Source organism: Zea mays, chromosome 5, assembly GCF_902167145.1.
Source record: "Zea mays cultivar B73 chromosome 5, Zm-B73-REFERENCE-NAM-5.0, whole genome shotgun sequence".
Taxonomy (NCBI): domain Eukaryota; kingdom Viridiplantae; phylum Streptophyta; class Magnoliopsida; order Poales; family Poaceae; genus Zea; species Zea mays.
Genome location: NC_050100.1, coordinates 149,802,415 through 149,817,708, shown reverse-complemented (window position 1 = coordinate 149,817,708; position 15,294 = coordinate 149,802,415).

Below are 15,294 nucleotides of genomic sequence, written 5' to 3'. Positions count from 1 at the left end.
TCACTAGCTTCAGAAAACCCTCTATAGTTTCTAGGAAGCTCCAATGCAGGGACCCCTCGCCTGACCACCATCGCAGCAAAATCAACCCAAGGGCCTCCTCACACTGACCACTCCCCTACCGCCCTTGCCCCTATCGGGTAAGGTAGTCCTCCACTAGCTTTCCTAGTTAGTCAGCCAAGGGCGTCCCATACCACCCTTTTGATAGCACTGTTTTCCTGGGTGGTCGCTCCATGTTCCAATTAACATAATGATCTTATCATGAACAGTAAATAACAAGCTGATAATAAAAGTGTGATCATGAATAATGTATATCTCCATACCCAAAACCACATAAAGCAATAGCAAGTACTACCCAAAAATTCAGTGGTAAAACAAAGTATAAAGATAGCCAAACCAGGGTAACCTAATGGGTCCCATCAAAATTAACCTATGTAGATCATTATGATTAATAAGAACATGAATGGGTAAAAATAAGTGATCAAGGGCACAACTTGCCTTCAACGAGCTCCTGCTCAGCAGTCTCCACCTGCTGAACCCCTGGATCCTCTATGGCTTGCTCGTCTACTCGCAACAATATAAACAAACATGGTATAGCAAAAATTAACATCACACCAAATAACAGAATAGAATACCTAATAATATTCTACGCGTCGTAACAAGATCGTACGGACAAGAATCATTAAACTCAGAGTTACGGTTATTAGGGATGTTCCTAAAAAAGGTGAAAAAGCATCCAAATCCGTATTCGGATAGACATCCGAATTTTATATGAATTATTGAAAAAGATATAGAATGAATTTAATGTTTATTTTTTGTGAAGATTAATAGTCTCAATGTTAAAAACAAGAATATAAATTTACATAGCAAATTCTATATGTTAGTTGTTCACAATCGAAGAAAGAAGACCAAAAAATAACATCCGAATAAATATTTGGATCCATCCCTAACGGTTATCGAGTTATGAATTTCCGAAGTTATTATATGCCTAGTATAGAATAATTTAAGCGAATAATTTTAATCCGAGTTTTATGGTTAAATAGAGTTACTAGTTGCTAGTCAATATTAATACAAAATTATTGCAACTGGAATGAATTAATTTGGAGCTAATATGAATTAAATATGATTTATGCAAGTTTCTAGAATTATTTTTGTATTAAAAATCAATTTCCATAATTATTTCTCTGTTTTCACTACTCTCTGGACTACGCGTCAATTACCAAACAATTCAGGGGCACTAGCGCAAAGGAACCTAAGACTCAGGTGACACCAGAACGGACTATGGGTTAATTTCTACAAAAGTTAGGGTTTCTTATGCAAATTGATCAGCCGAAGGGGTATCGGCAGCATCTGGCCATTGGATTAGGTTTGGACAGCACTGATTCATTTGATCTTTAAACGAACCAGCACGCCACATGGGCCCTCAGATCCTAGATCTACGTTTATGATTTAATGGAGTCTGATGCACGCACCGATCGTCCGATCTCTCATCTACGATCCTGATTTAAGTTTCTCTCGATCTGATCGGATACGTCGGCAACAGAACCAACGGTTAGGATTCAATCATACCGATTAGATCCCTAGGCCCTAATCTTGTCCATTCATGATCCAATGAATGGACGTCGGCCACCCGCATCCCTCTTCACGAACGGCGGCGCGGTCACAGCACACGGTGGAGGACTCCCCGGCGGGGCATGTCCACGATTCTAGCGCTCCAGCTCCTAATCCAAATAGCTCTACGTGATACGGAGGTGGGAGCGATTGCGGATAATGGAACCTTACCGAGATTCGGTTCGCGCAGTCCCCATCCACGGTGGTTCCGGCACCTGCGGCGGAGGTTGAACGTCGTCGAGAAATTGGTGGCGCTCAGTTGGATTATTCCGCCAGGAAGTGTCACGGTCAGCTTTGGTGGTTGCCCGTTATCACCCCGGATGCTTTACTATGGCCGGCCACCCTAAAAGTTGCCTAGAGGGGGTGAATAGGCGAAACCTGAAATTTATCAACTTTAAACACACACTAAGGCTGGGATTAGCTTTAGAATTAAATTCAAGTCAAAAGAATGTTTCTCTTGCTAAGAGTTGCTCAAGGAATGAGGATGACGTATGGGAGCCAACTCAAATCAATACTAGCAAGGAAACGTTAGAGAGGGAAAACAAATCAAACGAGAATCAAAGCGAGTGAACACGATAATTTGTTTTACCAAGGTTCGGTTCCAAAGAACCTAGTCCCCGTTGAGGAGGTCACAAAGACCGGGTCTATTTCAACCATTTCCCTCTCTCAAACGGTCACTTAGACCGAGTGAGCCTTTTCCTTAATCTCACGGGTCACTTAGACCCCGCAAGGACTACCACACACTTAGGTGTCTCTTGCTTCAATTACAAGTCTCTTTGAGAATAAGAAGGGGAAAATAAAAGGCCAATCTAAGCGGCAAGAGCAACAAAAGAACACAATTGATCCTCTCACAAGCCCTAATGCACTAGAGTTAATTTTGGGGATGGATTGATTGCTTTGATTGTGTCTTGGAGTGTTGGGCTTTTTCTCTTGCAATGAATGAAGATTTCAGAAGGCTTGGATAGGAGTGAATGAGGTGGTTGGGGTATTTATAGCCTCCCAACCACTTCTAGCCGTTGGCTAATTTCTGCTGGCGACGGGCGCACAGGACAGTCCGGTGCGCCACCGGACAGTCACTATGCACTGTCCGGTGCGTGCCACGTCAGCACAACCGTTAGGGTTCGGAGCAGTTGACCGTTGGAGTGCCTTTGTCGTCTTGCTGCATCGGACAGTCCGGTACCCTCTGACTTCTGCGCTCTGACTTCTGTGTTTGCACTGTTCATCGCAGAGTGCCTTTTGCAGTCGGCCGTTGGTGCCAGTTAGCCGTTGCTCCGTTATCTCACCGGACAGTCCATAATGATGTCTGGGTGAATGGTGGCCGAGAGATGTGCGGAAAATTTCAGTTAACCGTTAGGGTTCGGAGCAACCTTGATGGGCGGAAAATTCTATAATGATGTCTGGGTGAATGGTGGCCGAGAGATGGCTCATGAAATTATAAAGAAAGGTGAAAAGGACACCCATGACGCTCGAATAGAAACGAGAAGCTACATAGCGCGAAAAACGTATAGGTATTGTTTCTTGGCTTTTAGCTTCGGCATTGGTTTTTATGGCTTCGGACTAATTAACTTTTTCCTATTTTAGCTGAATTATCTCCGCCGCCGGAACCGTTCGATCCCCTGGCCGATCCAGAAATGAAGGAAGCTCTGGAGATCATTAATATGGCTGAATCTATTGTTGGCGAAGTCATCAATAAATTGCTAAATGAAGTTACGGAGAAAATCCTGAAAGAAGACTAGCACTTATTGTAAAAACATTTTTAAATGGTTGATGTAAGACACTAGAATGGACATTGTGCTTTTTATTGTAACGAAGCTGTAATATTTGATGTGTGTAACTTTGGATCGAATATGTAAATTGTTATAATCTATTTCTTTACGTTGCATGAAACTTACATACATACCGTTTTTTAGCCTTCGGCGAAAAAACACCTTCCCTTGTTTTCATGCTTCGTAAAGAAAGAAGATCCGTAGTTTGTAAAAATAAAGATATCCATGCTTCGGAAAGAGATATCCCTCTTGTGTGCAGGCTGACGAAGTTGTAATTCGAAGCTTACTTTGTGTAACTTTGACAATATTTTCTGAAAATCGGCTCCATATTCCATTCTTGTGTCATTGATGTGATATGATGTATGATGTGATACTATGCGAAATGATATGATGATATGATGCAAAATGATAATGATGTCGAAGACACATACTCACACTCCCACTCTGGAACACACAATCTCTGCATTCCCTTAGGAACGACTGGAATCTCTTTGTCGTTTATTTTTCGGCTTCACCGTTTATTTTTCGGTGTAAGTTCTGCATGCCCTTAGGAACGTCTTTTGAACTTCTTCACCTTCTATTTCGGTGGTATAAGTTCTGCATCCCCTTAGGGAGGTCTTTTGAACTTCTTCGCCTTATATTTCGGCGGTATTTGGCTTTGCATTCCCTTTGGAACAACTTTTGAGCAGAAAACTTACACTGCGCTCCCTTAGGAATGACTTTTTTGTAGCTTCAGCAAAACTTACGCTGCGCTCCCTTAGGAACGACTTTTTTGTAGTTTCGGTAATTTTTAGCTCTGCATTCCCTTAGGAACGACTTTTGAGCTTCGACAATTTTTGAGCTTCATAAGTCTGTGAAGAAGGTATATTTCATTCTGATAGAAGCGAAACTATTACAAGGAATTAAAAACTAGATTTACATTGCTTGTTCCTTATTGAAAAACAAAATGACATAGAACATAAAAGTATTCTAGAGGTAGGATATCGCCCAATAAATGTGCTTTGATTCTGGCACAGTACTGTTGACTGTGCGAGCTTCGGATTCCTCTCTGGATTCACGTTGCTGTTGGGAGTGCTGTCACCCTTCTGGCTGCTGGCTTCGGGAATAGGTAGGTTGCAGTGGTGGTGGCGGTGGGGGCTGTGGTCAGGAAGCCTGTGAATGGCTAGCCGAAGCAACAGAAGCTGTAGGATGATTGCCCACATATTCTGGTATGTATGGAGAATGGCATGAAGCAGTGTGCAAGACCTGCTTCGGCTAATTCTGCCGAGCTTCGGCTTCTGCGATCTCCTTTTGCATCATAATGGTGATTTGGCACATTCTTGTAGTATGGCCCTTGTGAATGGCTTCGTCGATCTTCCTTTGAAGATCGGCCAGCCGAGCCATCTTCTCCTTTTTCCTTTGCACTTGTTGATGGATGATTTCCATGTCTCTGATCTCTTGGTCCAACTCCTCCTCCTGGAATGTTGGACTAGTGGCCTTTCTCTTCTAGCTTCGAGCCTCCCGGAGAGAGAGAGAGAGTCTCCTGATTTGTGTCCAGTGGCTGCAGTGCAGCAGCCCCTGGCGCTGTTATCTTCTTCGGTGGCATGACAAAGGTCAGTGCTTTGCCGAAGGTTGTGGAAGTGAGTACACCGGAGGTGGGCGCCAATGTTGGGGACTTGTTCTCAAATGCTATGAATTAAGAACAAGGCAACACAAAAATAGGTTAATGGTTAATGCTCATCGTTCTTCGAAGCATTATTTCCCTAAGGATATAATGATCTTCGGATGAAGGTTATGAAGGACTTACCTTCATCATAACAGCATATATCAATGAAAGATGAAGCATATGAAACATGTGAAACAACATGGATAATCATACGACATCATAATATATCTTTTATCATATAATCATGAATGAATAAGAACAACACAGGATTACATTCGTACCTTCGGCTTCACAGAAGGTAAAAGTACAAGCGTGACGCACAAGCGAGTACAAGTCAGCGTGAACAGTACGGGGTACTGTTCATCTATTTATAGGCACAAGGCGCAGCCTGTGTAAATTTACATTCATGCCCTTCATATTTACTATTGACTTATGGACAACCCAACGGGGACTAGATGGCCCTTTCCCCTTTAAGTCGGTTCCTTTTTCCGCCATTGAGCCGAAGCTCCCTTGCGCGTAGCTTCGGAGCAACATCAGCCTTCGTCTCGACCATGCTTTTAACTCGAGTCCGAAGGTACCTGTTCATATGTTACACTTGGAATACATTGTTAAATCATGTTTTTTAGGACCTTCGGAAGACGAAGGCCCCCAACAGTTGATTAATTCAATTTGTGGTTTAAATATCTCGTCAACACAATTCGCTTGCTGAGATGTTTCATCTCACTCTTGCATTACTCAATGCAGGTGCTTGTTGCTCATCAAGGGGAGTGGGAAGTAGCAGCACATCTACCTTCACTCTCATAATAACACTGCTTAGGCGCAATCATGATTTAATTAGAAACTTCTTGTCAAAGGATGTTTGTTTCTAACTAGTTGTGCGCCCTGGTTAATTCAGTTCATGTCGTTATGGTTATCTTCCATTGCTAGCAGATTATTGATGTCTATTATGTTTTCTTATCATGATATCTATTTATAATTTATTGCTTCCCCGTTTATGCAATTTTCAAAGGAGATGCTGTCGAAATTTTATATATGAATGTTAGATGTGTAGTTTAGTAGCATTCTGGGGTGTTTGTGGATCCCGGGGTGTTACAAGGAGCCAGCATATCTAACGTCTTGTCTTGTATTTTTCATGGATGCTTGTTCTTTTATGTTAATTTTAGTGGCCTTAGTTCTCCACTATTTTTATGGGTATAGAGGATGTGTCGCGTTGAACACCTTTTCTGCCTCTTTCTCTCTATTTTCTTTTGCTCTTAAGCGCTGAAGCTTGTGCTTTTGAGAGCGTGTTAGACCCGATGGGCACCATCAGGGCATAGAATATTTTGGGTTAAGTAGTTGCTATTGGCTTTATCATTACTAACTATACAACTTCTTTTTCCTTGGTCATTGGCCCTTCATTGTTAGCATTAATAAAGACATCCGTAGTGCCCACCTTAATAACATTATAAGTTGTTATTCTTACCAATTTTTAGAGCTGAAAGCCGATGACTCGGGTATAGGCGTTGATATTAGGGAAGTTTTCTCCCTATGTCCCCCTATCGAATTAGTCTTTGTGGTCGAGGATTCCAGCGTCCTTGCTGATCTTGTGCTTGGGGACCAGATTGAGGAGCACTCAATTGGTCAAATACTGAAGTTTAGGATGCCCCCATGCATGTGGCATCCCATAAGTATATTGTGTGTGAAACATAGGTGCTCCCCACATCTGGTTAGGCATATATGGTGGAGTTGGGTATGAAAATGTATAGGGAGGTGGATAGACTGGTGGACACAAGCGTGCATAATTAGGTGGAGGTGTCCATGATGTCGATGGTACCAGTTGTGGATTTGATACTAACTGGACAACATTCCGGTTTATTTATTCAGCCTTATCCCTTGAAATGGATCATTTTCTTTCACATGTCTCTCTTGGGTAAGCGAATGAGGTTGCTTTGCTAGCCGGTCATGGGGAATGACCTTTTTATTAACATATTTAGAAATAAGTTGATTAAAATTAGGGTCAGCTTTAATCAGCCGACAAGGTGCCTTAACTATATTTTGCTTTCGTGAACCTATTTCAGGCCATTGGGGTTTGAAGGTGTGTGGTCACTGCTGTCTTTGGTTGTCACCAGACAGTCCGTCAGGGAGCCGGACTATCAGCGATGCATAAAATAGGGAACTTCGCTTGGCTGCCTACATGCATATGCCCCCAGTGTTGTCAGTCATGATGGTGATCTTTAAAGTTTCACCTCCATCTACAGTCTTCTCGGCCATAATCTCTTTGGAAAGAATCCTTTTGTTCTCATCGAGGGCCTGAGAGTTGCCGATAATGATGCTCTTCTCTTTGTCTTTATCGGCCACGCCTGGTCGAATCAAGACCTTTTTATCATTTAAATCTATCATGTTGACAGGGAAGGGTTGCCTGTCAACATGTATTCCTTGGAAGCTCAATCAACCCTCATTTATGGTCAATTGTACCTGTCGATAGAATACATTACAATCATTAGTGGCATGAGAAAAAGAATTATGCCACTTAAAATAAGCTTGCCTTTTTAATTCATCAGTAGGTGGAATAGTATGAGTCATTTTAATGTTGCCACTTTTTAATAATCCATCAAATATCTTATCACATTTAGCAACATTAAAAGTAAATTTAACCTCCCCTTACATATTCTTTTGAATCGGATGTAAAGAGGAGCAGACCGATGGTTTGGCCATGTTTGGCCAAACTAGCACAACAACATACACTTCATGTGGCTCGTCATTAGACCTACTTTGGTCACACTCTACTATATGAACATTATGACGAGCTGCTTTAGGTGTATCTTTGCTTCGGCTTTCACAAGCTAAAGCTTGTTGATGCAATTAGTTAATGTAAAAAATTGGATGCCCTTTAAATTTTCTTTTAGATATGATTGTGTCCCATTAAAAGCTAATCTTGCAAATTGCTTATATGCTATATGGATCTAGAAGCATCGGTTTCTAGTGTCCCTAAACCTCTGAATAAAATCATTAAATGGCTCATCGCGCCCTTGTCACAGTGCTGCTAAATCGACTTACTCTAACTCATATTCTCTAGAGAAAAAATGTCCATGAAATTTATGCTCTAGATCTCCCCATGAATAGATAGAGTTAGGTGGCAAGGCGGCATAGCATGCAAATGCAGTACCGGTTAGGGATAATGAAAACAAGTGAATGTGAAAAGCTTCTCTATCGGTCAATTCTCCTAATTGTGCTAGAAATGTTGCTCATGCTAACTCCAAGTTTTATCTCGAACTGCTTAAGCTATTTCCTCTCTCATTGTATCAATAGTGACGGGTGGTAGCCCTTGGGCCTGAAGGTGTGGGTGGCCGGGCTTCATATGCCGACCTCTTGCCCATGGATGATGAGCTATGTCATTTTGTGGCATGCTCATACTACCCTAGTCGCTCCATATTGTGTATTAATTCTTTTCGCTCTCCTGGAGGCCAAAAAGTGTTCATTCCCATATGAGGGTAGAGCCATACTACAACCCTGATGAGCCGTAGAGAGGGGTAAGTGTTGTTGTGGCGGGTGAAAGAATTGTGGGTAATAATCCGCATCCTATTCTGTGTACTCATCTCTGGATGGTCCGGTGTGGAACACAGACTGTCCGGTGTTAAATTCGGATGGACTGGTATGAAATGTAGATGGTTCGGGATATTCGAATGGTGCTTGTGTAACCAGACGGTCTGAGCGTGTTAGTTAAGCCTTGCAAAGAGTATAGGGGTCCTGGCATGATTTTGGGTTGTCCACCGTAAAGGACGGGGCCATCGACCAGAGGCGTGGATAGTCCGAGCTCAGGCCCAGACGGTCTGGCCATGGGCAGGACATTAGGTTTATTCCAAATTGATGGAGGAGGTTGTGGTTGTCTGGTGTATGAGTTCATTGGCATATACCATAAAATGGCTGGGTTTGTAAATGCCCATTTGTAGCTGATAAATTATGTGTGACATCCTTAGCATCAATCTCGTGCAATGGAAAATTAGAAACGGTGGATTTTTCATATGCATATGTCAATTTTCTAAAGGACTCTTTCATACCCCCCATGTATTGTTTTAATTGATCCCGCTGCTCATCTATATAATGACTAAGTGATTAGATGTTCATGGGTTTACTTACATTAGGAGCACGTGTAGCAGGTACAAGAGATGTCATCTCGTACTTTCCTTGCTGGATGATCCTTTGATGTCGGTGCACCTTTAAGTGTACTAGATATTTTTCCTTTGCCTCCTCGCATTCTTAGGCTTGTCGTTGTTTTATGTAATCTTCAAATCGCTATTGATCTTAAATCGATAGACTCTCTAGAGTCGACTTCATGGTGTTGCTTGGGGAAACTTTAGTGTGATCTTTGCAAACTGGCCATTTGAGGCCGATCTAATAGATCTAACCGAATAGATCTAATATAATAGTTCTGATCTGGCAGATTTGATCTTACATTTCCTAGTGGAGTCACCAAAAAGTGTGTTGGATCGCTTTGGAGCCAATCACCAAACGAACGCTAAGGCCAGAGCAAGGCGCATGGGACCTTGGGGTCCTCTCTGTGGGAGCGTGGACCGTTCGCGCTAGGCGGCCAGACCACCCGCGACTGCGTGGAGGGGCTATGGTCTTCTCTGCGGGCGCGTGAACCATCCTCGATAGTGCGATAGACCATCCACATGTGCATAGAGGGCTTCGGGGTCTCTTTCAGCACCTGGATATCACCCCCTAGGAGGGACCCCATCAGGGAGAAAAGATCTTAGGGTCTAGACAACGTAAAGTCGAGGAGAGGTGAAGATTGAGGATGAGGAAGACTAATTAATGTTACTCCTAGGGCAAGAAATGTAAAGAAACTGATGAATAGATTGATTTAGATCGATTGTGTTGTGGGCCAATCGGTCATACCCCTTCGTATATATAGGGGAATGTCCCAACAAATTCCCACGTGGTTAGCCGGATATGCAAGCACAAAGATTCTCAACCGAGTTTATCTAATCGTAGACCGTCCAGACTATATATGTGGATCGTTCAGGGCGTGTACCATCCGAGCCACATAGTCGAACTATGTAGTCATGCCCAGGTACCAAATCTAGTGCTCAACAGGTGGTAATGGATCATGATCCAAATTGATCTTCATAATTTATTTAGGCCCTTAATTAATTTTAGTTTAAAATTAGATAAAAATATGGTATGATCCTAATTCGATTTGATTCTTGAATTTTGTAATGTAAAATTTAGAGCCCTATCACCCTGATGGTTACAAAAGTACATTGAATATCGAATTCTTGAGGCGATCCACCTTATGAGAAGTAACTAATCGCATGCACATGTTTTAACAAAGTATAAAACGTGTGCCTCATGTACCCAAACTAGGCCTTTAGTACATAACTATTAAAATCTTGTAATATTATAGATATAGATATACATACAGCCTGCAACATAAAGTCTGTTATTTTGGTATGGGAGCAGCACGGTATGTGACATGGTGTTTTACGGGGCAAGACCAATCCGACTTGATGCATAAGAGCAAATCCAAAATATTGCTAAAAAATTGTTCTCCAAAACTTCAGTTTAGGGGTGTTGTAAAAAATCCCTAAAAATTCTAAACCCGTAACAGACTGTAAATAACTTAACTCTAAATGTTTTGAAACAACCTAAGGGTTTGTTCGGTTACGCCAATCCATAAGAGGGTTAGAGAGGATTAAATCCCCTCTAGGTTATGTTTGGGTACTCTAGTATTCATCACAATACACATGATTTAAGGGGGATTGAGTGTAAATTAGTTTAATTTACACCCTAATCCCCCTCAACCCATATTTATTGTGGTGAATACTAGAGCACCCAAACAAGCTCTTAGTCATTTTTTACGAAGAGGGGATTTAGTCCTCTCCAATTGTCTTCTGGCTTGACGTAACCGAACAAACCCTAAGTGAGCCAAGGGATACTAATGGGCAGGAGTTCATGTCGCTTTTCATTTAGATTCTTTATTTACTGCGCCTCTACCGACAAGAGCGCGTGAGGATTCGGCGACGCGAAACATGTGGCCAAATATAGCGTGTAAATGCGCCATGTGCTGGGACAATTGAGGGAGTATTAGACAACGCGAAAATATGAGGGGGAAGGGCCACGGATTCAGGATGTGAAGCTTTTAGGGGAGAAGATAAGAGTTGGAGGGCTCAGAATAGTTTTTCCATGATAAATGCTTTTGGGGTTGTGTTACAGTTTCTCTTGGAGATGCTCTAAATTGTACTTAGGCAGCCCGGTCTCTACTGTAATTTAGGGCGTGATTGGTTTCATTTATTAACTAAGCCTGCATGGGATTTGGAACGAGGCTGAGTTGGGAATGTGTGCAATGGACCACGCTTGTGTGATTGGTTTCGTTTCTCTGTTCAACCAGGTCTAGTACAATTTTTGATTGGTTGGCTGAGTGAGAAAGAAGCAAAATAAAATAAAATAACTATTTCATATAGAAAGTGAGATCAAGTTTTGTTCATAAAATTATCAGGAACATAAAGGTGAAATTGGTTTCTTAATTAGATGCATTAACCAAGAGATATAACAAGAAAACTAATTAAAATTAGGTCTCGATTTCTGTGTCCAGCCTGCCTGAGTCCGTATGGCCAAAATGGTCGTTCCTGCTCAGCGTAGCTCTGGGACACTATTTGCACCAAGTCAGCCTGACTCAGTGGGAGATATGGGCAGCCAAACAGCAAAGTAGGTGGCTGAGTTGGACCTGCTCGAGGGTTCATGCAGGCAACCAATCGCGCCCTTAGTGAGAGCCCGATGTTGGCCTTGTGCCTAGCAGCATGGCCTGCTAAAGACTGAAGGAGTGGACCTCATTCCACTGTACTTTGTGGTCATGACGCGCGAGGCGAACTCGCCTCCTCTATGCCATCCATGCCTGCACTATCGATGGTGCACCTCTTCCTCATCCTTAGCACCACCAACTATCTACTCCTCTATGATCCATGCCCCAGCACTACCGATAGCCACCTCTTCCTCGCCCCCACCACTAGCTAGTGGCCTCCTCCTCCACACCACCCGCACGGCCACACTGCAAGCACTAGCCTCAAGCGAGTCAACGTTGAGCACACAAACTTTGAGTTTGTAAGTGTCTAATGACCAGACTGGGTTTGGCTTAGTCCTTATCGCCATGTCAAAAGGTAAGATCATACACCGGTCAGGGGTCTGGCTACTTGCGCATTCTTTTGATTTTCCCATGTAGTCACCTTGTTGAACGCCTATCAACCAGACTTCTTCGTCTCCCTCCTCTATTGTGAGAGTGCACATGGTGAGTCTTGAGACTATAGTTTGATAGGTAAGGGGCAATATTTTGAACTCGAATGGCAATTGGACTAAGCTTGTACCGCAGTTATACGATGACATAGAAGGCAACTAAGAATGTTTGGTCATGTTGAAGTCAAACTCGATCTATTCAAGTTATTTACTTGTCTGACTCAGACTATAAATTGAAAAAATGTTGAAAATCTCAACGAGATCCTCCATCATGTTCTAGCGACAAGCTGGAGATGCTTGATCCACTATAGTCTCCACGGGGCGATTGTGGAATTTTCGAGTCGTCCACCATGCAAACCCAAAAACAAATATGAAGGTTGATCCTGTCATGAATGTCTTCATAATCTTGAGGTCCATCAAGCTTTCATGTGTTTTCCACAATAGCCCATATTTAGCATGCCAACTAACAAAGTATGATGAATGGAATCTTACTATGGAGTTACCTAGGGTAAGTTTTTGTGGTCTTGCAAGAAAAGTCAAGCTTGATGGTGATCGTGAGACAATGATTTAGCCATATTCAAACCACTAAATAGCATAGTACTCTATATCTTATATGTTGGATTGCCTTGTGTTGGGTTGTTGAATATTAGTTGTTACAACTTGAGTACTATTGCCTCTCTTTATTTATTCCAAAGGGTAGGTGCATGATTCTAGTCATAGTATGATTGGAACCAGTGCCTTCAGGTTTAGATTGCAGTTTTGCATAGACCGCACCCAATTAAAAATTTAGACTTGACAATTCGTACAACCTCTCGTACTCATATGCTTTGACTAAAACTTGTGTCATGTTGTAAATTCTAATAATTTGATGCAGCACAAGTTTAGTTTTGTCTCTCGCATGATGAGTGGCCATTTTATGGGGTAGTTCACCTTGTATGTTTTTTAGCACTTGGTTGATTTACTAGTTACAATTTAAGTGCTATTTTAGTGATGAATACCTGCTTTGAAAAATGCTTAAAACTGATTCAAATGCTTGTACTTTACAATATTGTGCATATGATCAGTTTGAACATCTGCTAACACATGCATATATTGCTGAACATATAGCACAACATCCCTTAGAACATCTTTACATTATGACTACTATACTTCTGAAGCTCTTGAATTTTATATATTCTTTTCTACTCTCGTGCATATCACAAGGGGGACTCCTTTTGAGGGGAAGTTGTAGCTTTTGTGCATATGGGCGGTGCTTGTTGAGTGCATTTATCAACAAGGGGGAGAATTATACACATACACAAGCGTCTTGTTGAGAGTGCATTCATCTGTGAAGTTTTGTGCACTTCTTCAGGGGGAGTTCAGGAGGAGATGTTTTTGTTAGGAGGAGATGGATGCTTTTGCTATTCATGTTGAGCCTTTGCCTCGTTCTAGAGGGATTGTTTTTGCTTTTAGAGTTTTTGGTGCTTTTCATCTTTTGCTCTTATCATTGTATAGTGGTGTTAAGCCTTTTTCTACCTCTTCTTGAGGGCTAGCCATTTTTGTTTGGTTGTGTTGAGTCGTTGCTAATGTCTTAAGGAAACAAGCTTTGCTCATTTTCAATGTCTTTGGTTCTTTTGTCCAGCCTTTGGTCATTTGAGTGAGCTCTTCCTTCTTCCTTTTTTGTTGATCTTTGTGTTTGTGCAGTGGTGTTGACAATGCACACATTAAGTGATAGATTGCAACCACAAGGTTGAGATGCTTGAGTTTGTGATGAGTGATTGTCAACAGAGTAACTTCTTGGTTGAGTCGTGTGAACTAACTAGGACATGAGTGTGTGTGCAACATGTCTCTTAGCTTCTGATGCATAGGTGTGAAGCCTAGAGCTAGTGTCAATGGTGAAGGTGAAAGGTCATATGGGTTTGTGTTTATGGATTAAGATCGGTGAAGGATGAGCACTAGGTCTTTACTGAGAGACTGAAGAAGTTGGGTGACTGGCAGCAATGGATAACACCTAGGTACATCAGCATGTGCGAGGACATGTCGTGCGAATCATGTTGCCAATGTGTCTGAGGACTAGCGGGATACATGTCCAGGACGTGGGGGACGCGTATGGAGTGTGCTACCTACAAAAGTTTGGTGGTTGAGCCTCAAAATCGTCTAGCAAAAGTTCACGGATTTGGCCTCAAAACCTGATATTGAGATTCTAGAGGGAATCGAAGACGACATGTAGAGCCATCATGGAGAGTGTGTCAAGGCAAACCAACTTTGTAAAGGGAGTGTGGCCATCAGATCATCATGTTATGAGTTGGCTCATTTTGTCCCAGGTTGATTGGATAATATCTATGTATCTAGGGGTAGTTTAGGAATGTTAAAAGCCCCTCTATAAATAAGGAGGAAGTGCTGCACCAACCAGTCATATATCTAACAAGTAGGTTTTACTCTCTATTTTCTTATTTGATAGGAGATCCATAGATGCTTTGTATTGTTGCATTTATGTACTTGTGATTTTGGGTTAGTGAAAGGAAAATGTGCCATAGGGCCATTTCTACCTGTTTTGGTGATTAAGTGTCCAACACACCATATTAGACTAACTAGTTTGATATGAGTATGATCACATGTTCACTTGGAGGCAAATTGATGGAACTAAGTCCAAATGGGAAAATCTAGAGGCTAAAAGTGCAACTTTGGGTAAAACAACATAAACATGAGGTTTGAGTGTTTGACTAAGTTGCACATATCTTATTCTATGTTTCTAGCACTTTTGTTTGGCTACTAACTCATTTCTGCAAGAAAATTGCATTTTGGACTTGCTTTTAGGCATATTGCAAATCCTGGCGAAAATCTAAGAAAGAGGTAAGTTTCATATCACTTAGTCAATTGGATTAGGTATTAATAATGTTTGTCTAAGTTGTAGGGAGACCCCAAAGACAGCCAAAATGATTTGGAGAAGATAGGCTTAAAAGAGCAAAACTTGGTTTGGTCGGGTTCGCACCAGATTGGTCCGGTGGTGCACCGGACCGGGTCCGTGTGACCAAGCCAAACCCTTCAGTGTACATTGGACCACTTCTCCAACGGCTAGTTTAGACA